Source organism: Podarcis erhardii (assembly GCF_964252035.2).
Source record: "Podarcis erhardii genome assembly, chromosome: 8".
NCBI lineage: Eukaryota > Metazoa > Chordata > Lepidosauria > Squamata > Lacertidae > Podarcis > Podarcis erhardii.
In genome coordinates this window covers 93,142,514-93,169,948 of record NC_138499.1, presented here as the reverse complement: position 1 = coordinate 93,169,948, position 27,435 = coordinate 93,142,514, and positions in this window count along the sequence as shown.

Here is a 27,435-nt window from a genome sequence, read left to right as displayed (position 1 = left end):
TCTTCTGGTATGTCCCACGGAGGACCTTACGGTCTTCAAATAAAAACATCTTGGAAGTCCCGGGCCACAGGGAGGTTAGGCTAGCCTCAACCAGAGCCAGGGCTTTTTTGGCTGTGGCTCCGATCTGGTGGGACTTGACCCACCACATCTTTCCACAGGGCCTGCAAGACAGAGCTGTTCCACCAAGCCTTTGGCCAAGGCAAAGACTGACCCCTCCTTCGGTAATCCTCACAGAACTCTAGCCCAATGGTTGCCATTAATTTGATTTGAACTGATTTTATAATGAATTGATTTTAGAATGTGGTATTATTTTACTGTTGTTAGCCACTCTGAGCCCAGCTTCGGCTGGGGAGGGCAGGATATAAATAAATTATTATTATTATTATTATTATTATTATTATTATTATTATGTATAAGGATTATTTGGAAATCCTAGGAGGAATTATGACTGTATAAATAGAGGAAATTAGTAAATTGTTTGTCAAAAGGTGGCGTTTTCATGTGAGACATTGTCTTTCTCAGGTTGAGTTCTGACTAGCATTTATTTGAATTTGGATTTATTTGAATCATTAAAAGGTTACTGATCTCAGGTTTCATAAGATCATTTAGTGACCTACTTTAGAGAAGGGTGGGGGGCAAGTTTTAGATGTCTTGGTAGTTTTATTGTATACAAATTAGTCTAGGCTAGCCCATCAATGTCTTATGTCAATTTTGTCAATTTTGAAGCTGTGTTTTCCTTTAAGATGTTTTTCGTCTTTGAGGCATCTGTCCACATTGGCTTCCAGTATGTTTCTGAGCACAATTCAAAGTGTTGGTGTTGACCTTTAAAGACCTAAACAGCATCTGCTCCGTGTACCTAAAGGAGCATCTCGACCCCCATAATTTGGCTCATACACTGAGGTCCAGCTCCGATACTCTTCTGGTGGTTCCCTCTCTGCAAGAAGTGAAATTACAGGGAAACAGGCAGAACGGCTTTTTAGTAGTCACACCTGCCCTGTGGAATGCCCTCCCGGCAGACGTCAAAGAGTTAACCTACTATATAATTTTCCATAGACATATGAAGGCAACCCTGTTTCAGGAAACTTTTAATGTTTGATGCTATATTTGTGTTGGGACCCCCCCCCCCCCAGTGTGGCTGTGGCAAAGCAGTCGGAAGGGCAAGGTATAAGAAATTGATGATGATAATGATGATGATTGCTGTCAGAAGCAGTACGTCTCTGAATACCAATTGTTAAACACCAGGTAGGGAGAGTATATTGTGTAACAGGCTTCCTATGGTCCTCTGGTTTGCCATTGTGAGAACTGGCTGCTGGATGAGATGTTCCTTCGGCCTGATTCAGCAGGCTCTTCTTGTGTTCTTAAGAGCCCCCAGCTGAGCCATGATGTACATGTTCCCAAACCTGCCTGGCAGGTTTCAACCCTTCTCTTAGAATCAAGAACTACTGAATTAGAGGGTGCTATAAGAGGTTACACCAACCAACTCCCGATCTTGGAATACTTTTCATCATATTGCTCTCCACTGTTCATCACATACTCAACAACTGTGAGTCAGTTCTGCATAAATACAGACAGCACTTTATTTGTCCTTTTCCATTGTCAGCTATGGAGTGCTGGGATTTCAGGCACTCCTCCCGGACTCCCGGTCCGGTACAGACATGCTGTGATTACTGTAAGTCAGCAGCAAAGCAGTTAATGCTCTGAGGACTGCAAAATGGACTCAGGCACATTCCAGCAAAAATTACCATTTTGTACCTGATACTTTCGCAACCCAACATTCATTTGTGGCAGTATTGTGCTATCAATCCATGTGCATTCCAGCTGCATGACTCCTATTAATTTTAATAGAAGTCAGGAGAATAAAATGCTGAGCAAAGCACTTTGAAAATGTGTTCCATTCTAGGGGAATGTATTGCTCTGCTTTGTGCAGGGGGACATCTTTAGAAAACAGAGCTGAATGCTGCATCATTTCAATAGCTCACACCTTTGTGCTGACTCCTAACAGTGGGGCTCTCTGGCTGGTGTAACATTGCCATAGACAATAGGCTTCTTTACTGAATAAATGACCAGAATTTATCGACCTGGAGCAGACAAAAACTCAGGAGAAAATAATGTTATAACATTTGCATGTTATGTTATTTGGGAAAGATAGATAGAGAGCAGAGGCTCAGACAATCTTTTCCTGAGTAATCCCATCCACAGCACTACAGTTACTGTGGCACTGTAGACAGTGGCTTGAAGGCCTAACCAGTCTATTAGACAGAATGAAATTTGGTTAGTCTGTGTTTAGCCAGCAGGAAGCATAATGACACCAGCTGCTGGTCTTGGGCACCAGCTTCAGGGCCAGTTCACACATGCATGTACATCCAGAACTGTGCCGAATTGTGTGGTGTTTGAGCTGCAGTCACATCAGGGCTGCTGGGAGATAAACTGGGTTCATTACAAGCCATGATAAGAACATGCTGCCCCCCAAAAGGTACAATTCAGCATATACTATACCTTCTGGACAATATGAATGCAACCTGCAGGGTGGTTTCCCCAGGGAGAGCCTTTTGCATCCCTCTGACACAATCCACAGTGGACAACCCCTCTCCATGTATGACTTATCTGGGTGCTGAAGAAGGATCTCAGGGTAGGGCTGGCATTCCTATCATCTTACTGTGTATTTGGTGTGCTGGGTCAGTGGAGCTTTGGGTCCACTTCAAGGACTGTTGGTGTGCAGAGATACTGCCAGGGCATTACCAAGGACCTGGCCTGGCCTTTCTGGCAATTCCCCCCAGAGCTGGAGCTAGCTGCTCTGGCACCCGGAGGCAGGGCTAGCGTCCTGGGGGGCAGGGTGGTGATGTTACCCTCCCCCCAGGGATGACATCCGGGGTGGGTCACACACCCCTTCCACCACACACCCCTTCCTTCGCCAGTGTTTTCCGCTATCTTGGTTGCTGCCTATCTGTGGCTAGAGGAATTCAGAAATAAGAGAGCTCAGTTGTGGTGTGATAGCCAGGCTGCAGAGTCAGACATACAGAAAGATGTCCGAGTGTGTCATTAATCTGGCCCCTCAAGTCAACAACCCATTGGACACTAGCTCTCCTCTCCTCACTGTCATCTGAGCACAAGAGTGTCTGGATTATCATTTCACTGAATGCACACTATGCAGTGCTGGATGGTTGGCAAAACAGCATCCATCACAGCCTTCTTTGCAGTCTACCTTGCCGGAGCTGAAACAAGATACGGCCTGGGCCTGCCACCTGAGTGTTTTGCTTTGATGTTGAACCAGCAGGGGTAGTACACGCAAATAATGTATTCCACTATCAATGCTAAGTTGTTGAAGATTTTGCCTTTAAGGCCATGTATAGAAACACATATTCAACAAAGCCTGTTTGCTGTTCACCACGTTGAATGGCTCACTGGGCCCATTTCGAAAAGGGCCAGATCCATGGGAAGTTTTCCTCTCCTTATGCCCTGTGTGATCTAATATCTGTATGCTTGATCAGTAGACAGATCCTTTATGACATTGTTACTCAGTGAAGCAAGAGGCTCGCCAGTTGAGAGTTTGGTGAATGAAGGATCAATTTCAAGTTCTGTAGCAGAGTCCAGCATCTTGCCAATGTTACCTGTCCACTTGCTGTTAGACAAGTTCCCTAGCTGTTCCTGTCAAGTGCTGTGATCGAGTGTTGCAGGGGCAACTTGGTGGTGTAGAGGACACAAACAAATCAGATCACCTTATGAACAAGCTTGACCTCTACCCAATGCATAGTACCAAGTGCCCAGCCAGTGTTAACATTTGTAGACCCACCTCCAGTGACTTGGAGGCGCTTATTAATGCCTACAGCTCCTTCCAGGCATGCCATTCATTGGAGGGGTGGAGGCTGACAGCCATTGTCATGTGAAATAAGTATCACATATGATTTCCTGACCAGGATATCCCATATCCTCTGTTCCCCAGATGACAGTAGGGACATTTCTCACTCCTCTCCCAACTGACTATCCTTGATCCCCCCCCCCATTTTTGATGCCCCACCCACAGAGCATTTCCTATCAGAAGAAGGGCACACAAGCCCTCCACCATCATGAGAAGACTCATTAATCCCCATTTTATTTTATTTTATTTTATTCTTTGGCAAATTTATAGAAAGAAAAACATAGGCCAATAGATAAATTTTAGAAAGGGGCAAGGTTAGATGCAGATGCACAAAGTATTATTTTTAAAAAAATCAAAACTCCTTGCTCTGCTCCCCCTTTCTTCCTGCCCAAAGTGGCCCTGCCCTCTACCTGGTCCTCAGAGCCAGTATGGGGCTGGGCCTTTGCAGTGGCAGCCTCTCTTCCTCCTCACCTGCTGTCCAGCAGCTGCTACGAGCTGCCCAAGGGAGGAGGCCAGCAGGAGCAGTCATGCAGAAGCAACAGGGTGCTCCTCACAGCCACCATTTTCACCATCGTCATCAGTCAGGACAAGTGTCAGTTCAGCCTCCTCCCTGAGCTCAGCAGCAGCACTGGTGGAGGAAAGGGACATTGCAGGATCAAATCAGAAGCCGGGATGGCTTTTGTAATTCTGGGACTGTCCTGGGAAAATTGGGACATTTGGAGGGTATGATATCCTCCAATCCACAGCATAGCATGGCTTGCTGGTGCCCAGGGCAGGCATGGGGATGCATGTGTCGGGGAAGGGGCACAGAGGGTGATCAGATCCCACCGCGCCAGCCCAGCACTCACTGCTGATGCTGTAAGAGTGACCCTTCTCAGCGGAGCCAAGTGCAGCCACACTGTATCATCTGCTTGTCCAAGTAGGGGGAGCCTGGCCAGCTGACACAGGCCATGGTGGGTGATTCACTCTGATGCCAGCAGAGAAGAACTCTGGGCCAGGACATGTCTGTGGTAGGGGCACCTGGTTTGCACCCCCTCAAAAATGTGCAAGGGCTATGGCCTCACTAACACCCCCACACTATGTCCCTGCCTCCAAGTAGATCAAGCCAGCATATATCTTGTCCTTACAACAACAACCCTGTGAAGCAGGTTAGTCAGTGACCTTCATGAAATAAAAAAAAAATTGTCCAGTAGCACCTTAGAGACCAACTAAGTTTGTTCTGGGTATAAGCTTCCGTGTGCATGCACACTTCTTCAGAAAGCTTATACCCAGAACAAACTTAGTTGGTCTCTAAGGTGCTACTGGACAATTTTTTATTTATTTTGACTGCGTCAGACCAACACGGCTACCTACCTGAATCTAGTGACCTTCAGGGTTCATGATGGATTTGAAAGGCAGATTATCCTGGCTGTTCCTATAAATATATTTTTATTAAGTTGTGCATAAGAAATTTAAGTTCAAACAAATCATTCACCTCTTCATTTAGGATTCTCTGAATCCTTTGACCTGCCGCCACCCTTCCCTGGTTTCCATCATCAATCTCCCCCCCCCGCATGCTTTTCTTATTTTCTCTAATTTGTTAAAAGAATAGTAATCCACTTGCCATGGTTTTTCGTACATTACAAGCATTACTCAAATCCTGCCAAAGTTTTTAGTTGTTTACAGTGTTCTCTTAAATACAATTTTTTTTCCCATTCCTTAAAATTCATATCTTTCTGGTTGCTGATTTTCCCAGTCATTTTCGCCACTTTGGCATAGTCCATCATCTTCATCAGTCACTTGTCTCTGGTTCGAACTTTGTCTTCTTTCCATCTCTGGGCCAGTAGTCTCCTAGCCGCTGTCATCGCATACATAAATAATCTATCCTGGATGTTCCAATGCACTACACCAGGGGTAGTCAACCTTTTTATACCTGTTGTTGTTGTTTAGTCGTTTAGTCGTGTCCAACTCTTCGTGACCCCCTGGACCAGAGCACGCCAGGCCCTCCTGTCTTCCACTGCCTCCCACAGTTTGGTCAAACTCATGCTGGTAGCTTCGAGAACACTATCCAACCATCTTGTCCTCTGTCATCCCCTTCTCCTTGTGCCCTCCATCTTTCCCAACATCAGGGTCTTTTCTAGGGAGTCTTTTCTTCTCATGAGGTGGCCAAAGTATTGGAGCCTCAGCTTCACAATCTGTCCTACCTACCGCCCACTAATGAATCTTTCTTGATGGTAAAATTTCCTTACCGCCTACCAGTGCTTGATGGAAGGAAGATTCCCCTACTGTCACCTAGAATCCTGAAACGCTCACTAGTGGGCGGTAGGGACCAGGTTGACAACTCCTGCACTACACAACACACTGCACAACACTAAAAAAAAAAAAACAACAACGTTTGTTTTCATTTTCCATTCTACCGACCCATGTAGCAGCAAACAGAAACAATGTTCACTAAACCACAGTTGCACCAAAAGGGCAGAGTCAGAGCCTGCTTCTGGAATTGCTTGGTGGTTTAAAAGCATCCCCTACAGGCTTCTGTATGAAAGGTGAGGAGGCCACTTGAGAACCTATGCCATAATGTGCTAAGGGATAAGTAGGTGTTAAAAAGCAATCAGCAACAATGAGAAGAGGAAGGAATGGAAAACAGGACTAAATTATATGGATCACCCCAGTGCTTTTCAACATCTTTATATGCCCCCTTGCTCAGCTTGTCCGGAGTTTTGAGCTGGGTTGCCATCAATATGCTGATGACACCCAACTCTATCTGTTGATGGACGGCCATCCTGACTTGGCCCCAGACACACTCATCAGATGTTTGGAAGCTGTGGTTACGTGGGAGCCGGTTGAAGTTAAATCCTTCGAAGACAGAGGTCCTTTGTTTGTGTTGGGACGATATGGGATTGGGGGGGGGGCAACTCCCATCTCTTGTGGGGGCGCAATTAGTGCCAGCACTGTCGGTTTGGGTGTAATCTCTGACACCTCCCTTTCCACGGAGGCACAGGTTACAAAGGCGGCATTTTTTCATCTCTGCCAAGCTAAGCAGTTGGCTCCTTACCTCTTTTGCCCTGACCTAGCCACTGTGATCCACGCGACAGTCACCTCCAGATTGGATTATTATTATTTATTTCCAATTTTTAAAATTAATTTTCCAAAATTTTAAACTAACTAACAAACAAATATCATAACTGAACTTAATCCAATCTTATTGACATTGTTAAGTGACTTCCTCAAATTCCCTTGACTGAATTTCAATATATATCATTGTAACGGTTTTCCAAAACAGATTCTCATAAAATTTACTTAATCCTCTTAACATCTTTGTTTCTTTTCATCTTTGCTTTAAACATAGTATTCTATAACTTCACATATTTAAATCCTTAGCCTATCTATTTTCTTGCAAGTATTTCTAATTAATTTATCTTGGCATATTTAAGTAAATATTGAAATTCTTCCATTCTTCCTGATGCTCCTCCTCCTTCTGGTCACGGACTCTTCTGGTCAGGTCGGCTAGCTCCGAAAAGTCCATCATCTGCATCTGCCATTCCTCCACAGTTGGTACTTCTTGTGTTTTCCAATTCTTGGCCAGTAAAATTCGAGCTGCAGTTGTGGCATACAAAAACAATCTAACATTTTTTTTGAGCAATTCCAAACCTGTTATTCCAAGAAGAAAGGCCTCTGGTTTCTTAACAAATGCATATTTCAAATTTTTTTCAATTCATTATAAATCTTCTCCCGGAAGTCTTTCACCTTGGGACAGGTCCACCACATATGGTAGAAGATACCCTCCTTTTCTTTACATTTCCAACATATATTATCACTGTTGTGATAAATCTTTGCTAATTTTACAGGGGTTAAGTACCATCTATACATCATTTTCATACTATTTTCCTTTAACACCATACAAGCAGTGAACTTGATCCCTTTCCTCCACAACCTTCCCCAATCTTCAAACATTATGTTATGTCCCACATCTCTTGCCCAATCTATCATCACAGATTTAACTTGTTCATCCTTTGTTTGCCACTCCAACAACAGATTATACATTTTAGACAAATTTTTAACTTTAGAATCTACAACTCCGTTTCCAGTTTGGTTTTTTCCGATGCAAAACCATTTTTCTTATCTAATTTATACAATTCATTGATCTGGTGGTAATGTAACCAATTTATTTTATCTTTAATTTGGTCAAATGGTTTTAATTTAAATCCTTCTTTATCTTACACTAACAAATCTGAATATCTCAACCACTTGGATTCCATGTTTAACTTTTCCTGGTCCTTTGCTTCCGTTGTCGAGAGCCATCTGGGTGTTTTCCTCTCTAAAAGATCTTTGTATTTTATCCAAACATTACATAGAGATTTTCTAATTACATGAATTTTAAAACCATTATGGGCCTTTACCTTGTCATACCATAAATATGCATGCCATCCAAACACATTGTCAAATCCCTCCAAGTCTAAAACATCTGCGTCTTCTAATTGTATCCATTCCTTAACCCAGCAAAGAGTGGCAGCTTCAAAATAAATCTTCAAGTCTGGCAGGGAGAATCCCCCTCTTTCTTTTGAATCCATTAATAATTTGTTAATTAATTCTGGGTTTTTCCCCCTGCCAGATGAATCTAGATAATTGGTAGGGCTTGAAACAAAAACAGCATCTTTGGCAATACATTCATCTTAACCACAGAAATCTGGCCCATTAATGACAATTTCAAATTTGACCAAATCTCCAAATCTCTCTTAATTTCATTCCATAATTTCTCATAATTATCTTTATATAAATTCAAATTTTTCGCCAACACATTAACTCTCAGATATTTAATTTTTTTCACAAAGACTAGGCCCGTCTTTTCTTGTAATAATTTCCTTTCCTCATTATCCAGATAATTCTCTAATACTTTGCTTTTGCTCTTATTTAACTTAAATCCTGCTACCTGCCTTAACTCCTGTATCATCTCCAGTGCTTTTACTGCACTGGAGTCTGGATCTTGAAGTGTCAACACCAAATCATCAGCAAAGGCTTTTAATTTATATTGTTTGGATCCTACTACTATACTTTTAATTTGTTCTTCTTTTCTTATCATACTTAAAAAGACCTCAAGGACTGAAATAAACAGCAGAGGGGAAAGTGGGCACCCTTGCCTGGTACCTTTCTCAATTCTAATTTCCTCCGACACCACATTATTTACTATGATTGCTTTTTGTTCATAATAGATTGCATTAATACCATTTAAAAATCCTGACCCACCTTACTACTTTCTAAATTTTGTGTCATAAAACTCCAAAGTACATTGTCAAAGGCCTTCTCCGCATCGATAAACGTTAACATTGCTTTACAATTTTTTTCTTGCTCTTAACTTTTCCAGAATATCTACTATATTCCTTATATTGTCCTTCATATGTTTACCAGGCAGAAAACCTGCCTGGTCCTTGTGAATATATTTTGACAAGACCTTCTTCAGCCTATTGGCCAGTAAGCAAAAAATTTGTAATCCACATTGAGTAGGGAAATTGGTCTGTAGTTTTTGACACTGGATCTATCTTGATCTTATTTAAAAGGTTAAAAGCAACAAAAAAGGCTTTTATGGGTATGTTAGTAGCAAAAGGAAGAACAAAGAAACAGTGGGGTCACTCAGAGGAGAAGATGGTGAAATGCAAACAGGGGACACAGAAAGGGCTGAACTCCTCAATGCCTTCTTTGCCTCAGTCTTCTCCGATAAAGAAAACAATGCCCGACCTGAAGAATTTGGAGCAAATGATTCAGCAGAGGAAACACAGCCCAGAATAACTAAGGAGATAGTACAAGAATACTTGGCTAGTTTAGATGTATTCAAGTCTCCAGGGCCAGATGAACTGCATCCAAGAGTATTAAAAGAACTGGCAGATGTGATCTCAGAACCACTGGCAGTCATCTTTGAGAATTCCTGGAGAACAGGCGAAGTCCCGGCAGACTGGAGGAGGGCAAATGTTGTCCCTATTTTCAAAAAGGGGAAAAGAGAGGACCCAAATAATTACCGCCCAGTCAGTCTGACATCAATACCAGGGAAGATTCTGGAGCAGATCATTAAGAAACAGTCTGTGAGCACCTAGAAAGGAATGCTGTGATCACCAATAGTCAGCATGGATTTCTGAAAAATTAGTAATGTCAGACTAACCTGATCTCGTTTTTTGACAGAATTACAAGCCTGGTAGATGAAGGGAACGCAGTGGATGTAGCCTACCTTGATTTCAGCAAGGCATTTGACAAGGTGCCCCATGATATTTTTGTAAAGAAGCTGGTAAAATGTGGTCTTGACTATGCTACCACTCAGTGGATTTGTAACTGGCTGGCTGACCGAACCCAAAGGGTGCTCATCAATGGTTCCTCTTCATCCTGGAGAAGAGTGACCAGTGGGGTGCCACAGGGTTCTGTCTTGGGCCCGGTCTTATTCAACATCTTTATCAACGACTTGGATGATGGACTCAAGGGCATCCTGATCAAATTTGCAGATGACACCAAACTGGGAGGGGTGGCTAACACCCCAGAGGACAGGATGACACTTCAAAACGACCTTGACAGATTAGAGAACTGGGCCAAAAAAAACCAAGGTGAATTTTAACAGGGAGAAATGTAAAGTATTGCACTTGGGCAAAATAAATGAGAGGCACAAATACAAGATGGGTGACACCTGGATTGAGAGCAGTACATGTGAAAAGGATCTAGGAGTCTTGGTTGACCACAAATGTGACATGAGCCAACAGTGTGACGCGGCAGTGTCAGACGCGGCAGACATGAGCCAACAGTGTGTGGCGGCCAGACCCGTTTCCCACAGAGCAAATTCCTCCTGATCAGAGGAACTCTGCCATTACCGATGGCGCTAACCTGGAAGTCTCACGAGGTACCACTGTACAAGATGGGTGACACCTGGCTTGAGAGCAGTACATGTGAAAAAGATCTAGGAGTCTTGGTTGACCACAAACAGTGTGACGCGGCAGCTAAAAAAGCCAATGCAATTCTGGGCTGCATCAATAGGAGTATAGCATCTAGATCAAGGGAAGTAATAGTGCCACTGTATTCTGCTCTGGTCAGACCTCACCTGGAGTACTGTGTCCAGTTCTGGGCACCACAGTTCAAGAAGGACACTGACAAACTGGAACGTGTCCAGAGGAGGGCAACCAAAATGGTCAAAGGCCTGGAAACGATGCCTTATGAAGAACGGCTAAGGGAGCTGGGCATGTTTAGCCTGGAGAAGAGGAGGTTAAGGGGTGATATGATAGCCATGTTCAAATATATAAAAGGATGTCACATAGAGGAGGGAGAAAGGTTGTTTTGTGCTGCTCCAGAGAAGCGGACACGGAGCAATGGATCCAAACTACAAGAAAGAAGATTCCACCTAAACATTAGGAAGAACTTCCTGACAGTAAGAGCTGTTCGACAGTGGAATTTGCTGCCAAGGAGTGTGGTGGAGTCTCCTTCTTTGGAGGTCTTTAAGCAGAGGCTTGACAACCATATGTCAGGAGTGCTCTGATGGTGTTTCCTGCTTGGCAGGGGGTTGAACTCGATGGCCCTCGTGGTCTCTTCCAACTCTATGATTCTATGATTCTATGTTTTGGAATCGGAGTAATATAAGCTTCCTTCCAGGTTTCAGGTGCTTTGTCCCCTCCTATAATCTTGTTGCAAACTTCTAACAGTGGCTGAATAAGCCAGTCTTTCAATGTCTTATAGTATTTTGCTGATAAACCATCTGGCCTTGCCAAGTTGCATTGAATTTATTACATTTTCTACCTCCTGTCTTGAAATTAGTTCGTTTAGGCTTCCGGTCGGCGCCAGCGTCTTAATGGCGGTCCTTGCTTCGAGCTCCGAAGCAGGACTGCTCCGTGAGTTCGGGTCTGACCCGCTACGGCGAGCGGGGGACCCCTAAAATCTTTTTTTTTTTTATAATAATTTTTATTGGGTTTTCACATTTTTTAGAGACAAACACAAGTTACAAAACACAAACACACAAGTTACAACAAAAACAAAACAGATATCATCACAACACCTTGTTTTCTTAACCTTATTCCCCGGACTCCCCCCCACCCCCTCTTCATACATCCCTATTCCCATGATTCGTTCAGCAAATTTTAGTTTCTTCTTCTTAACCTATAATTGATATTTTTAAATATATCTCTTCGTAATTAGCCCCATTTCTCTTATCCCCAGCTCTTATAAACATTTAAATTTTTCCCTAAGGTCGGCGTAGATTCCCTTCCCCCGATTTCCCGTTTTTAAATATAGACCCTTTTCACCCAACCCAAAATTTATCGTCGTTCTTACCCTTCTGCTTCCCCCTCCCCCCTTCCCAGGTTCTGGTCCCTTTTCAAATAAAAATCAACCGTAGTTTTTAGCCCGGATTCCTCACGTCCGAAGCCTTTAAGTCCCTTTCAGTTCTTCTCCGTCGATTCTGTTGGAAGTCTCTTATATCGGTCATCAAATCTCGAAACAATCCATTCTCCATCACTCCAATTTTTCTTCCCACATGGATACTTGATAGCAACTGCTGCCAAAAGTCAACCAGTCTTTCATGATCAAAAGGATAGCCCCAATCGTATTTCTTGTATCCTTCGAGTTCCTGTGTTCCAGATACTTCAGGGGCCCCCTCCTTCATCCTTAACATCTTTTGCAGTGTTGTAATCCAGATAATCCAATAGTCTTTTCCCTTGCGTTCCACCATTATGGACTTTTTGTTGGTATTTTTCAATTGTTCTTTCTCCTCTCCTTGCTCTCTTTCCTCCGATTCTTGGAATGTCTTTTCTGTTTCGGCTGCAGATTCCTTTCCTGTCAAATCCTTCATGCATTCAGCAGAGTTGCTTGTTCCTGAAGTCAAGGTCATTAATTGTTTGTTCATACTCAGACTCTGCTCTTGCAATATTCCCACAAGATAAAATATCCTGTTTATCTCTGCCTGTAGTTTTCCTTCTGCCGCCATTGTAGTAGCTTTGGAATCCCCCTAGAGGGATTCTGGTTACTTTGTAAACTTTTTCCAACAGTCCAAACCTTTTTTATTTCTTTCTATCAAGTCTCCAACCACTTTGTTTCAATTTAACTTTCAGTTCAGAGGGATATCAGTTAACAAGTTTTCAATCTGTCCATTTAACAGTTCTTTTGACAGCTTATTCTTCTGCACCAGACTCAAACACGGGACTCTCCCTGGTCCCGGGGGGGGGGGGGGATTTCACAAAAAAAAAAAAATTTCTCCTCACTCTCCAGCACAACACTTCCTTTGTTAAATCGTGGAAGAAGTTTCTTTTATAATGTATAAGTGTATCTTTTCCGCCTTAGTTCTCTGAGCTTTGCTTAAAAATTGTCTGTAATTAAGGGGGGGTGCGGACTCCCTTTTAGCACACCCTCCGGTCGTCTCCAATTCGAAGGAAAAATTTCTTAAAGCCAAATTCCATTTACTCACGGGTTAATTCTTTCAATCCAAATTTCCAGGGAGAAAGTCAGCGCTCTCCGGTCGTGGCTCTCGGCTCCGCTCCACCGAGGTGTTGATCGACTCTCAGCGCCACACCACCCTCCGTACCCTTTTTCGAGGGTCGGGGGGGTGCTTAAGGTGCCCACCGAGTCTTCCCGTCCGCAGGCTTCAGCGCCTGCGGTTTCTAAGGGTCCCCGCGTCGCCGGCGTGGCAAGCCCCGTCCTCGGTGGAGCCGATTCCCTCCGCAGCTCGGAGGGAATCCGTAATTTCCAGATCGATTCTATGATTCTATGTTTTGGAATCGGAGTAATATAAGCTTCCTTCCAGGTTTCAGGTGCTTTGTCCCCTCCTATAATCTTGTTGCAAACTTCTAACAGTGGCTGAATAAGCCAGTCTTTCAATGTCTTATAGTATTTTGCTGATAAACCATCTGGCCTTGCCAAGTTGCATTGAATTTATTACATTTTCTACCTCCTGTCTTGAAATTAGTTCGTTTAGGCTTCCGGTCGGCGCCAGCGTCTTAATGGCGGTCCTTGCTTCGAGCTCCGAAGCAGGACTGCTCCGTGAGTTCGGGTCTGACCCGCTACGGCGAGCGGGGGACCCCTAAAATCACAGGCACTGAAGCCTGTGAACAAGGAGATTCGGTGGGCACCTTTGCGCCCCCCGGTATCGCAAAAGAGTCTTTTTAAAGGCTCCGGAGCGGCATCGGGTGTGAGCGCGGTGCTGAGGATCGCAACCCAGCTCGCGGAGCGAAGCCGCGTCGCCATTGACGGAGAGCGCCGATTCCTTCCTGAAACTACCGATTGGCAACAATACCCGTGAGTAAGAACTGCAAAACAAATTGAATGGGACTTTTAAATCAAGAAGATTTGGCTAAAAACGGGAAAGGCAAAAATTAAGGAAGTCAGCCTCCCGGAACTGCACGACTGACGCAGCAATGAAAAGAGCAAGCTGTATTTAAAGGGAACGCTTTTTGAACTTTGCTAAACCTGACATTGAAAGGGTCTTCCCCCCACTGAGCGGGAGAAGGGGGGAAGGAAAAACTGACTTAATTTAACCCGCTAGAAGAAGAAAGTTGTGAACGGGAAACTCTCCGCTGCCGATACCTCTGACCAGGCTGCCTGAGCGGTGAGCGTCTAGAAACGAACTGTCAAAAAAGAGAGGACTGTGGATACAAAGTAAGACTTTACTTGAAATATAATAACGGGACTTTACTTGGCAGAATCTGATTTCAAATTGCAACAAAGTGGGACTTTGGGTTGGACTTTATTTCTTTGGGACCTTGCATGGTTATTTGCTTCCCTGTTTCTTTGTTATTCCTGCCTGGATACAATTTCTCCCTCTAGAGGACTAAAAGAGAGACTGCTGTATTGAGGTAAAGAAGTGGGATTTTCCATTTGCAACCTTCCTGTGTGAACGACCTTGAGTTATGAGCACTCCTCTGGATGAAATATCAACAAGAAGCAAAACAAAACAGGCTCAAAAGCAGGCTCAGAAAAGAAGCTCCATATCAGGAGCAGCAGCTGCACAGGAAAAAGTAACAACAGCATCAATGGATTCTATGACACAGGCACTGCTCAGAATAAACCAATCTTTAGAAGCACTCACTAAGCAATCTACAGAGAACTCTAAGAAATTGACAGAATTGACAACAAGATTGGATTTGAACACAACGACAATATCATCTAATACAGACTCTATAAATCGTCTAATTCAAGAAAGTACGGAAACAAGGAAAATAGCCGAGATCGCTAAGAGCACTGCCGAGGAAACTAAGGGAAAATTTGCGCCCATTGCAAAGAAGGTACATGAACATGATGCAACTTTGGCTCTTATGGAATTGGAGAGGAAAGGCAAGAATTTGAAATTGAGATTGGTACCAGAAGAGGAAGAGGGCAACCTTGGGGAATTTCTCACAGATAAGTTTCAAGAATTTTGGACTGACGAATTAGAAGGAGAAGAAGATGAATTTGTAATAACTACAGCTTTCCGGATTGGCAGGAAGCAAGGCAAGAAACCAAGGGATTGCTTAATCACTTTGAGATCCAAGGAAGAAAGAGACAAAATACTGAACCTACACTTCCAGAAGGCTCTGATTATTAAGAATTCTCAAATACAGATTTTTAAAGATATTCCTAAATATTTTTTGGAGGTGAGGACTCAATTCAAAGATTTAGTGGATTTATTGAAACAAAACAACACTCCATTCAGGTGGGAGTTCCCACAAGGGTTGTCCTTTAATTTTAAAGGGAAGAAAATCAAAATAAAAACAATTCAAGATAAAGAACATTTTTTGGAGAGAAATTTTGAAGACTTTCAGAAAGGAACTGTGAGTGAGAGAGAAATACCGGATATTGCAAACCTATCATTTGGATTGACCCCAGCACCGACCGATCAGGAACAAGAACTTGGAGCAGTCGGTGGAAAAGATACCCAGTAACAAAAATGTCTCTGCAACTTCTGAGTTGGAACTGCAATGGTCTTAACCATCCCCGAAAAAGGGCCCAAGTGTTTCATATATTAAAGAAAGAATATTTAGACATAATATGCTTGCAAGAAACCCATATTGCCAGAATACACAGGAAACTTTTGACAAATAAGAGATTAGGACTGGAATTTATTTCCTCAGATAAAGTTAAGAAAAGAGGAGTGGTGATTTATGTCAAGGAAAAAATGGAACCAAAAATGATCTTTAAGGATGAACAAGGAAGATTTCTGGCAGTGGAAATTCAAACTCAAGGAGAAAAAATTCTGATTGTAGGAATTTATGCACCTAATGAGGGGAAGGCTGAGTTTTTCAAGAAGTTGCATGAGACATTAATGGATTTTATGGACTATAAAATCATAATGATGGGTGATATGAATGGAGTTGTCTCCACAAATATGGATAAAGCTCAAAGACAAGTAATTTCTAAGGATGGGAGACTACCAAAGACTTTCTTCGAACTGACTGACACAATGGACTTGATTGACATTTGGAGAACAAGGAACCCTCTGGAAAGAGAGGGGACCTTTTTCTCTGAAGCAAAAATGACATGGACCAGGATTGACCAAATATGGATTTCTAGCAATCTGGCACCAAGGGTTAAAAAAACAGAAATCTGCCCAAAAACTTGCTCCGACCATAATGCAGTAAAGATGGAAATGAAATTGACAACAGCTGGAACCTTCAGATGGAGAATGAATGACACCCTTTTTAGAGATGAAGCAATTTATAAAAAGGCCCAAAAGACTTTGAAAGACTACTTCGAAATAAACCTAGGAACAGATGTGGAAAGAAGAAGAATATGGGATGCAAGCAAGGCCGTGATGCGTGGTTTTCTAATCCAGCAGAATTCGATAAAAAGGAAACAACAGAATGAGAAGAAAGAAAAAATTTGGAAACAAATGAAAGAAGGAGAGAAGAAACTGAGATCAAAACCTAAATCCCAGGAGATTTTAAGAGAAATAAAGTATTACCAGACCCAATACATGGAATTGATGAACCAAGAAATAGAATGGAAAATAAAACAAATGAGGCAAAAAACTTTTGAATCAGCAGATAAATGTGGGAAACTGCTGTCATGGCAACTGAAAAAGAGACAAAAGTTGAATACTGTGACATTTCTCGAGGTAGAGGGAAAATCTATAAATAAACCAAATGAAATTAGTAATTGTTTTCAAAGTTTCTTTAAGAAATTGTATGCACAAGGGCCAAAAGATGAACAAGAGATAGAAGAATTTATTAAAAAGCATGGACTGTCAAAGATCTCAGAAAAAAATAAAAGGATTTTAAATGAGAAAATTACGAACCAGGAAATAGAGGGTGCCATCCAGAATATGCAATTGGGAAAATCACCAGGACCAGACGGGCTGACAGCGAGATACTATAAAGCAATGAAGGAATGGCTAATACAACCATTGAAAGAAGTTTGCAACCAAATTTTGGAGGGGAAAAAGGCTCCCGAATCGTGGAAAGAAGCATTTATCTCACTTATACCGAAGACAGAAACTGAGAAACATCAAGTTAAGAACTACCGCCCTATATCACTCTTAAATGTGGATTATAAAATTTTTGCAGACATTTTAGCAAAAAGATTTTAAAAAGTGTTGTTAGAGGAGATTCATAAGGACCAAACAGGCTTTCTCCCAGGGAGACATATGTCAGATAATGTAAGGAACATTATAGATATTTTGGAACTATTGGAGACTGATATAAATAGAAAAGCAGTTTTGATTTTTGTGGACGCGGAGAAAGCCTTTGACAATATTTCTTGGAGCTTCATGAAGAGGAATCTCCGGGACCTTCTTCTCTGAAGCAAAAATGACATGGACCAGGATTGACCAAATATGGATTTCTAGCAATCTGGCACCAAGGGTTAAAAATACAGAAATCTGCCCAAAAACTTGCTCTGATCATAATGCAGTAAAGATGGAAATGAAATTGACAACAGCTGGAACTTTTAGATGGAGAATGAATGACACCCTTTTCAGAGATGAAGCAATCTTAAAAAAGGCCCAAAAGACTCTGAAAGATTACTTTGAAATAAATCTAGGAACAGATCTGGAAAGAAGAATAATATGGGACGCAAGTAAGGCTGTCATGCGTGGTTTTCTAATTCAACAAAATTCGATAAAAAGGAAACAACAGAATGAGAAGAAAGAAAAAATTTGGAATCAGATGAAAGAAGGAGAGAAGAAACTGAGGTCAAAACCAAAATCCCAGGAGATTTTAAGAGAAATAAAATACTACCAGACCCAATACATGGAACTGATGAATCAAGAAATAGAATGGAAAATAAAACAAATGAGGCAAAAAACTTTTGAATCAGCTGACAAATGTGGGAAATTGCTGTCATGGCAACTGAAAAAGAGACAAAAGCTGAACACTGTGACGTTCCTTGAAGTAGAGGGAAAATTTATAAATAAACCAAATGAAATCAGTAACTGTTTTCAAAGTTTCTTTAAGAAATTATATGCACAAGGGCCGAAAGATGAACAAGAGATAGAAGAATTTATTAAAAAATATGGACTAGCAAAGATCTCGGAAAAAAATAAAAGGAGTTTAAATGAAAAAATTACGAACCAGGAAATTGAGGGTGCCATCCAGAATATGCAATTAGGAAAATCACCAGGGCCAGATGGACTGACGGCGAGATATTATAAAGCAATGAAGGAATGGCTAACACAACCATTGAAAGAAGTGTGTAACCAAATTTTGGAGGGGAAAAAGGCTCCCGAATCGTGGAAAGAAGCATTCATCTCACTTATACCGAAGACAGAAACTGAGAAACATCAAGTTAAGAACTACCGCCCTATATCACTCTTAAATGTGGATTATAAAATTTTTGCAGACATTTTAGCAAAAAGATTTAAAAAAGTGTTGTTAGAGGAGATTCATAAAGATCAAACAGGCTTTCTCCCAGGGAGACATATGTCAGATAATGTAAGGAATATTATAGATATTTTGGAACTACTGGAGACTGATATAAATAGAAAAGCAGTCTTAATTTTCGTGGACGCGGAGAAAGCCTTTGACAATATCTCTTGGAGTTTTATGAAGAGGAATCTCCATGGGATGGGGGTAGGCCAAAACTTTGAAAACGGTATAGGTGCAATATATTCAGAGCAAAAAGCTAAATTAATTGTGAATGGTGTAGTTATGGATGAAATCCCAATAGAAAAAGGGACACGACAGGGCTGCCCAATATCCCCTCTATTGTTTATATCGGTCCTGGAGGTGTTGTTGAATATGATTAGAAGGGACCAGCTGGTTGAAGGAATACACCTCGGAGCTAAACAATATAAGTTAAGAGCATTTGCAGACGACCTAGTTTTGACTTTACAACAGCCAGAAGTCAGCACAAAAAGAGTTTTAGAGTTAATTGAAATATTTGGTCAGGTGGCTGGTTTTAAATTAAATAAACAAAAGACAAAGGTACTGGAAAAAAATCTAACGATGGGGGGAAAAGATAGTTTCCAAAGAGAAACTGGTTTGGAGATAACAAAAAAGGTGAAATATCTAGGGGTGAATCTAACATCTAAAAATATGAATCTGTTTAAAGACAATTATGAGAAATGCTGGTTGGAAGTGAAGAAAGATTTGGACATATGGTCTAGACTGAGATTATCCTTGTTAGGCCGAATTGCTGTTATTAAGATGAATGTATTGCCGAGATTGTTGTTTTTGTTCCAGACACTGCAAATTATAGACAAGATGGATTGTTTCAAGAAGTGGCAGAAAGATATATCTAAATTTGTCTGGCAGGGCAAAAAACCCAGAATAAAATTTAAGATTTTAACTGATGCAAAAGATAGGGGGGGTTTTGCGCTGCCGGACTTAAGACTTTATTATGAAGCAGCAGCTTTTTGCTGGTTGAAGCAATGGCTACTTCTTGAAGACACAGATATTTTAGACTTGGAAGGGTATGATAACAATTTTGGCTGGCATGCATATTTATGGTATGACAAGGTAAAGATCTATAAAGGCTTTAAAAATCATATTGTCAGGAAAGCTTTATATAATGTTTGGAATCGATATAAGGATTTGTTGGAAAATAAAACACCCAGATGGTTGTCACCAATGGAAGCTAGAGCGGTAAAAAAACTTAACAAGGATTCTAATTGGCCAAAATATTGTGAAATTATAGAATATGACGGTGAAAAAGTTAAATTACAGAGCTTTGAGAAATTAAAATCCAAAGTTCGAGACTGGTTACATTACTATCAGATAAATGAGACTTTTAAGCAGGACAAGAAAATAGGATTTCAGAAAGAGAGGTCAAAATTGGAAACAGAATTGTTAGAGACCAATACTAAGAACTTGTCTAAAATGTATAACTTGTTGCTGAAATGGAATACACAGGATGAAACAGTCAAATCAGCTATGATTAAATGGGCACAAGATTTAGGTCATGATATTATGTTTGCTGACTGGGAACAGTTATGGACCACAGGCCTTAAATTTACGGCATGTAGTGCCTTGAAAGAAAACATAATGAAAATGATCTATAGATGGTACATGACTCCAGTCAAGCTTGCAAAGATATATCATTTGCCCAGTAATAAATGCTGGAAATGTAACGAATGCGAAGGAACTTTTTATCATCTTTGGTGGACCTGCCCAAAGGTTAAAGCCTACTGGGAAATGATCTATAATGAAATTAAGAAAGTCCTTAAGTGGACATTTGTAAAGAAACCGGAGGCTTTTCTTTTGGGCATGGTCGGCCAATTGGTACCAAAGAAAGATAAGACCTTTTTTATGTACGCAACTACAGCAGCAAGAATTCTCCTGGCAAAGTATTGGAAGATGCAAGAATTACCTACTCTGGAAGAATGGCAGACGAAGGTGACTGAATTCATGGGACTGGCAGAGATGACCGGCAGAATCCGTGATCAGAGGAGGGAGACAGTGGAAGAGGACTGGAAAAAATTCAAATTATATCTTAAGAACTGTTGCAAAATCTCGGACTGATAAAATGTTAAGGGTTAAGAAACAGAGAACTATAGCTGTAAATATTTAAGTTAAGAAAATTTGGAGGGAAATTAAATTTTGAAAAGGAATGAAGGATTGCTAAAAAATTTTTTTGAAACAGGGGTGCAGCGAAGGGGAGGCATGGGGAAGTCATGTATTGTTTGTTTATTTGTGTGTTTTTTGTTTTATGAAAATTAATAAAAATTAAAAAAAAAAAAAAACATGAAGAGGAATCTCCATGGGATGGGGGTAGGCCAAAATTTTGAAAATGGTATAGGTGCAATATACTCTGAGCAAAAAGCTAAATTAATTGTGAATGGTGTGGTTATGGACGAGATCCCAATAGAAAAAGGGACACGACAGGGTTGCCCAATATCCCTTCTATTGTTTATATCGGTCCTGGAGGTGTTGTTGAATATGATTAGAAGGGACCAGCTGGTTGAAGGAATACACCTCGGAGCTAAACATTATAAGTTAAGAGCATTTGCAGATGACCTAGTTTTGACTTTGCAGCAGCCAGAAGCCAGCACAAAAAGAGTTTTTGAACTAATTGAAATATTTGGTCAAGTGGCTGGTTTTAAATTAAATAAACAGAAGACAAAGGTGCTGGAAAAAAATCTAACGATGGGGGAAAAAGATAGTTTTCAAAGGGAAACTGGTTTGGAAATAACAAAAAAAGTGAAATATCTGGGGGTGAATTTAACATCTAAAAACGTGAATTTGTTTAAAGACAATTATGAGAAATGTTGGCTGGAAGTTAAGAAAGATTTTGACATATGGTCTAGGTTGAGACTATCCTTGTTAGGCCGAATTGCCGTTATTAAGATGAATGTATTGCCGAGATTGTTGTTTTTGTTTCAGACATTGCAAGTTCTAGATAGGATGGACTGTTTCAAGAAGTGGCAGAAAGATATATCCAAATTTGTCTGGCAGGGCAAAAAGCCCAGAATAAAATTTAAGATTTTAACTGATGCAAAAGATAGGGGGTGTTTTGCTCTGCCGGACTTAAGACTTTACTACGAAGCAGCAGCTTTCTGCTGGTTGAAGCAATGGCTACTTCTTGAGGACACAGACATTTTAGACTTGGAAGGGTATGATAATAATTTTGGCTGGCATGCATATTTATGGTATGACAAGGCAAAGGTTTATAAGGGCTTTAAAAATCATATTGTCAGGAAAGCTTTGTATAATGTTTGGAATCGATATAAGGATTTGTTGGAAAATAAAACACCCAGATGGTTGTCACCAATGGAAGCTAGAGCGGTGAAAAAACTTAACATGGATTCTAATTGGCCAAAATATTGTGAAATTATAGAATATGACGGTGAAAAAGTTAAATTACAGAGCTTTGAGAAACTAAAATCCAAAGTTCGAGACTGGTTACATTATTATCAGATAAATGAGACTTTTAAGCAGGACAGGAAACTAGGATTTCAGAAGGAGAGGTCAAAATTGGAAACAGAATTGTTAGAGACCAATACTAAGAATTTGTCTAAAATGTATAATTTGTTGCTGAAATGGAATACACAGGATGAAACGGTTAAATCAGCTATGATCAAATGGGCACAAGACTTAGGTCATGATATTATGTTCGCTGACTGGGAACAGTTATGGACCACAGGCCTTAAATTTACGGCATGTAGTGCCTTGAAAGAAAACATAATGAAAATGATCTATAGGTGGTACATGACCCCAGTCAAGCTTGCAAAGATATACCATTTGCCCAATAATAAATGCTGGAAATGTAACGAATGTGAAGGAACTTTCTATCATCTTTGGTGGACCTGCCCAAAGGTTAAAGCCTACTGGGAAATGATCTATAATGAAATTAAGAAAATCTTTGAGTGGACATTTGCAAAGAAACCGGAGGCTTTTCTCTTGGGCATGGTCGGCCAATTGGTACCAAAGAAAGATAGGACTTTTTTCATGTATGCAACTACAGCAGCAAGAATTCTTCTGGCAAAGTATTGGAAGATGCAAGAACTACCTACTCTGGAAGAATGGCAGACGAAGGTGACTGAATTTATGGGACTGGCAGAGATGACCGGCAGAATCCGTGATCAGAGGAGAGAGACAGTGGAAGAGGACTGGAAAAAATTTAAAATATATCTTAAGAATTGTTGCAAAATCTCAGACTGATAAAATGTCAAGGGGTAAGAAACAGAGAATTATAGCTGTAAATATTTAAGTCAAGAGAACCTTGAGGGAAATTAAATATAGAAATGGAATGAAGGATTGCTAAAAAAATTTGAAACAAGGGTGCAGTGAAGGGGAGGCATGGGGAAGTCATGTATTGTTCGTGAATGTTTTTATTTGTGTGTTTTTTGTTTATGAAAATTAATAAAAATTATTTTTTTTAAAAAAATGAAATTAGTTCGTTTAGTAGGGTCTTTTTACTTTTGGGAATCTTCTGCAAACCATTTTTGTTGTTGTTTAGTCGTCTCCGACTCTTCGTGACCCCATGGAGCAGAGCACGCCAGGCACTCCTGTCTTCCTGCAAACCATTAGTTCTGATAAATTGCTCAATTATAGCTTTATCTTCTTTACCTTTTTTATACAGCTGTTATACAGAATTACTATTCTGAAAGCATCTTATGTCCACAGAGTTCTCAACAGACTTTCCTTCTGTTATAGTATTTGTAATTTCCTTTTGTGTCTGCAAATTCTTTGGGTTACATCTAAGGATCTTCTCATTATCTTTTAGTTGGTCCAAAATTTTATCCCTTTTCTCGTTCTAAATCTTTCTCCTAATTGAATTTTGTTGGATGAGGAATCCTCTCATTACTGCTTTACTAGCATCCCAAATAACCCTTGTTTCCACTCCATGATTCATATTGATCTCAAAATAATCCTTTAGAGCTTTTTGGGCTTTTTTTACAATTTGCTCATTCCTCAACAAGTCATCATTCATTCTCTATCTGAAAGATCCCTGTACGAACATTTTCATTTCCATAAAAACTGTGTTATTATCTGAGCAAGTTTTAGGGCAAATTTCCATTTTTGATACTTTAGGAACCAGGTCCCTGGATATCCATAAATAATCGATACTCAAAAATTATTGGTTTGCATCTGAATAGAATGTGAACCTTTTTTTCCATTGGATTCCTGACTCTCCATATATCTGACAGATCAAATTTGTCAGTTATTTAAAAAAAAAGTCTTGGGTAATCTGCCTGCATTCACTATTTTCTGTATCTGAGTTCTGTCCATTAATGTGGATGCCACTCCATTCAGATCTCCCATTAAAATTAAATTATAATCCAAATGTTCCAAAAGACTTTTTTCCAAGTTCTTAAAAAATTCTGCTTTGCCATCATTAGGTGCATAGATTCCCAATAACAAATATTTTTCACCTTGTGCTGAAATTTCCACTGCAATGTATCTTCCCTCCTCATCTTTAAAAATCAGTTTTGGATTCCATTTTTCCTTGACATAAAACACCACACCTCTTTTTTTAACTATCTGAAGAAATAAATTCTTGACCTAAATTCTTATTGGATAAAATTTTTCTGTGTAGTCTTGTAATATGGGTTTCCTGTAAACAAATTACATCCAGATTTTGCTTTGCCAAAACATGATAAACCTGCCTCCTTTTCTGAGGAGAATTTAAACCATTAACATTCCAAGAATAAATTCTCAAAGCCATGATGATAAATTAAGGAGTCGCTGCTTCCACCCCTGACAACTGTGAGCTTTCCAGTCCAAGTTCAACCGAGTACTTTTGCAGAAATCTGTCTTTCTCTCCAACAGTCTTAATTCTTTGCTTTCTTTCTCCAAATTTGAAGGAGACACCTTCTGGGAATCGCTACCTAAAGAAGATATTTTTCCTCCTCAAAATGTTAGCCAAATCTGTGAAGTTTGATCTCTGGCTCAAGAAGTGTCTAGGAATTTATTTAAAGAGGACGATAGCTTTGTCCTGAATTTTTAGACCTTTTTTATAATGCAGCCCCAAAATGGTATCTCTCTGTTCTTTGGTCGTAAAGACCACTATACAATCATAGGTAATTTTTGAGTCCTTTTTGGGGGCCAGAGGTCTACTTCTTCTTTTCTTAAGTTCCACCACGCCACAAATTGATCTGTCAACCACTCCTTGAGTCGATCTTGTTCCTGTTGTCGAGAGACACCTCTCAATCTTAGATGGGTTTCCCGTTCCTTCTTCTGAAGAAATTTGCAATCAAATTTGAATTTTCATATTGTAATCTTTCCAAATCAGTGACTCTAACTGTCTCAAGCTGTGTGAGCCTTGTCTCATTAGTTGTGACCCCAGTCTTTACCTCTTTCAGTTCCACACTTAAGTCCTCAAACTTTTTATTTAAATTTTCTATGCCCTCTGTATTGTGATTTATGTTGTCTTTAATTTCATTCAACAGTTGCATTACAGATTCCTCAAAGAGTGCACTTTTGGAGCCTCGTCTTGCTGTTCCCCTCTCTGCTTTCTCAGCACACATAATTGCTCAGGAATTTCAAGGTCAGTCCCACAGTAAGCGGGGAAGAAGAGAGAAAACAGGTTCCCACAATAATCCCACAGGAGTCAGTTTCAGGCAGCAAGCAGCCTCTCTATTTGTTATTACTGAAAGGCAGTCTGTAAAAAATTTTCTCAGTCCCTTTTAATATTTAAAAGGCAATCCTGGAAGTGACAGATACTTTTTTTTACTTAAAAGCAAGTCCAGGCAGCAGCAGGATACAAAATATCCAAGTCAATGGAAACGAAATTTGAATGTTTCCTCTTCCATTGTGACGTCACAATGGAGTCTAGCCTTTCCCTACCGGGAGGTCCGCTACAAAATGAAGACACTTCTTTATATTAATACACAGTCTCACAGGGTTTTTGAGACTAAAAATAATTTCCCCTCCTTCCCCCTGCAGAAGGGGGGCTTTGGAGTTAACTTGCAAAACTTTCTTTTCTCTCTCAGGGCTTCGGTCCACGTTTACCAACTCTCCTTTAATTCAGCGAAAGGGATTGGCCTCCGTTTTTAAATCCCTTTCTCTCCTAAATGTGGTCTTATTTAAGCTTTATTCTTTACTCACGGTTCTGAATTTTTAGTCCTTTTTTTCTGGAGGAATTGGCCGCTCACGATTGCCAGACATGGAGCTTCGTGCTGTGAAGGAAACAGTCATTTCCGCTGTGCCGCATCTCCAACCCCACTGGCTCTCGGGCTCTTTACGAGCTTACTGGGGAGTAGGGGAGTCCCCAAAAGGCACCCAGGTCCTCAGAACGCCAGACTGGATTATTGTAACTCACTCTACGTGGGGCTGCCCTTGAGACTGACCCAGAAACTCCAGCGGATGCAGAATGCCACGGCGAGACTCCTTACGGGGTCCTTGCCATGGGATCACATTCATCCAGTGCTATACTGGATGCACTGCCTCCCAGTGGAGTACAAGATCAGGTTTAAGGTGCTGGTTTTAAGCTTTAAAGCCCTATATGACCAGGACACTTGTACCTACGTGACCGCCTCTCGTGGTACGTCCCATGGAGGACCTTACAGTCTTCAAATAAAAACATCTTGGAGATGCTGGGCCACAGGGAGGTTATGCTGGCCTCAACCAGAGCCAGGGCTTTTTGGGCAGTGGCCCCGATCTGGTGGAACACTCTGTCACAAGAGACTAGGGTCCTGCAGGACTTGACATCTTTCTGCAGGGCTTGCAAGACAGAGCTGTTCCACCGGGCCTTTGGCCAAGGCACAGTTTGACCCCCTCCTTCTGTAATCCTCATAGAACTCTAGACCAATGGTTGCCATTAATTTGACTCTGAATTGATTTTAGAATGAATTGATTTTAGAATGTATTTCAATTAATTGATTGTGATTTTATGTAAACTGTGTTATTTTTACTGTTGTTAGCTGCTCTGAGCCCAGCTTCTGATGGGGAGGGCGGGATATTATTATTATTATTATTATTATTATTATTATTATTATCATTATCATTATCATCATCATCATCATCATCATCATCATCATCATCGTCTATAGACCCAAATCCCTCCTCAGCCATTACATTTTCTGTATGATGCTAAGGTTGCCATATGTCTGGAATTTTCTGGACTTATCCAGAATATTGCAGTTGGCAACAGTGTCCGGGCGGAAATCGGCAAAATATCTGGGAAAATCCAAATGTATGGCAACCCATGTCAGCAGTGTCATTTTTGCCAATTTCCCATAAAAATAGCTCAAAAACATCCATTTTTGTCATTCCACCAAAAAGCTGAACTTTTCTGTCCAGATTTTCACTGTTTGAAAAATGGCAACCCTAATTTGGGCCAGTAACTATTTCTCAGCCAAACCTCTCTGAGAGGGACATGATGAAGATAAAGAGAATTGGGTGGGGGCACAAGAGATGCATCCTTGATCTCTTCAAGGAAGGACAAGATAAAAATTAACGATGATTATATTAATTTATTATCATTTCTATCATCTGAAGTGCCATTTGAATCAGGTACTTCCAGGCTCACACATGTGCTCCTGGTGATTAAGCTGCACCAGCTCTCAATAACACAAAATGAGGATTCCTATAGTAGATCTCCTACTAAGCTGGCAATGTAAACAGTTCTTCTTCTCCTTCTTCTCCTCCTCCCCCCCCCCTCATTCTTTATATTAGCACCATACTGGATTCCCAAATTAAGGCATTGCGTAAGGACAGACTTTAGGCCCATTTTACAGGTTTGACAAAGAGTGTGCTAATCAACAGGGGCTTTTGGCCAAGCACAGCTCTCTGCTC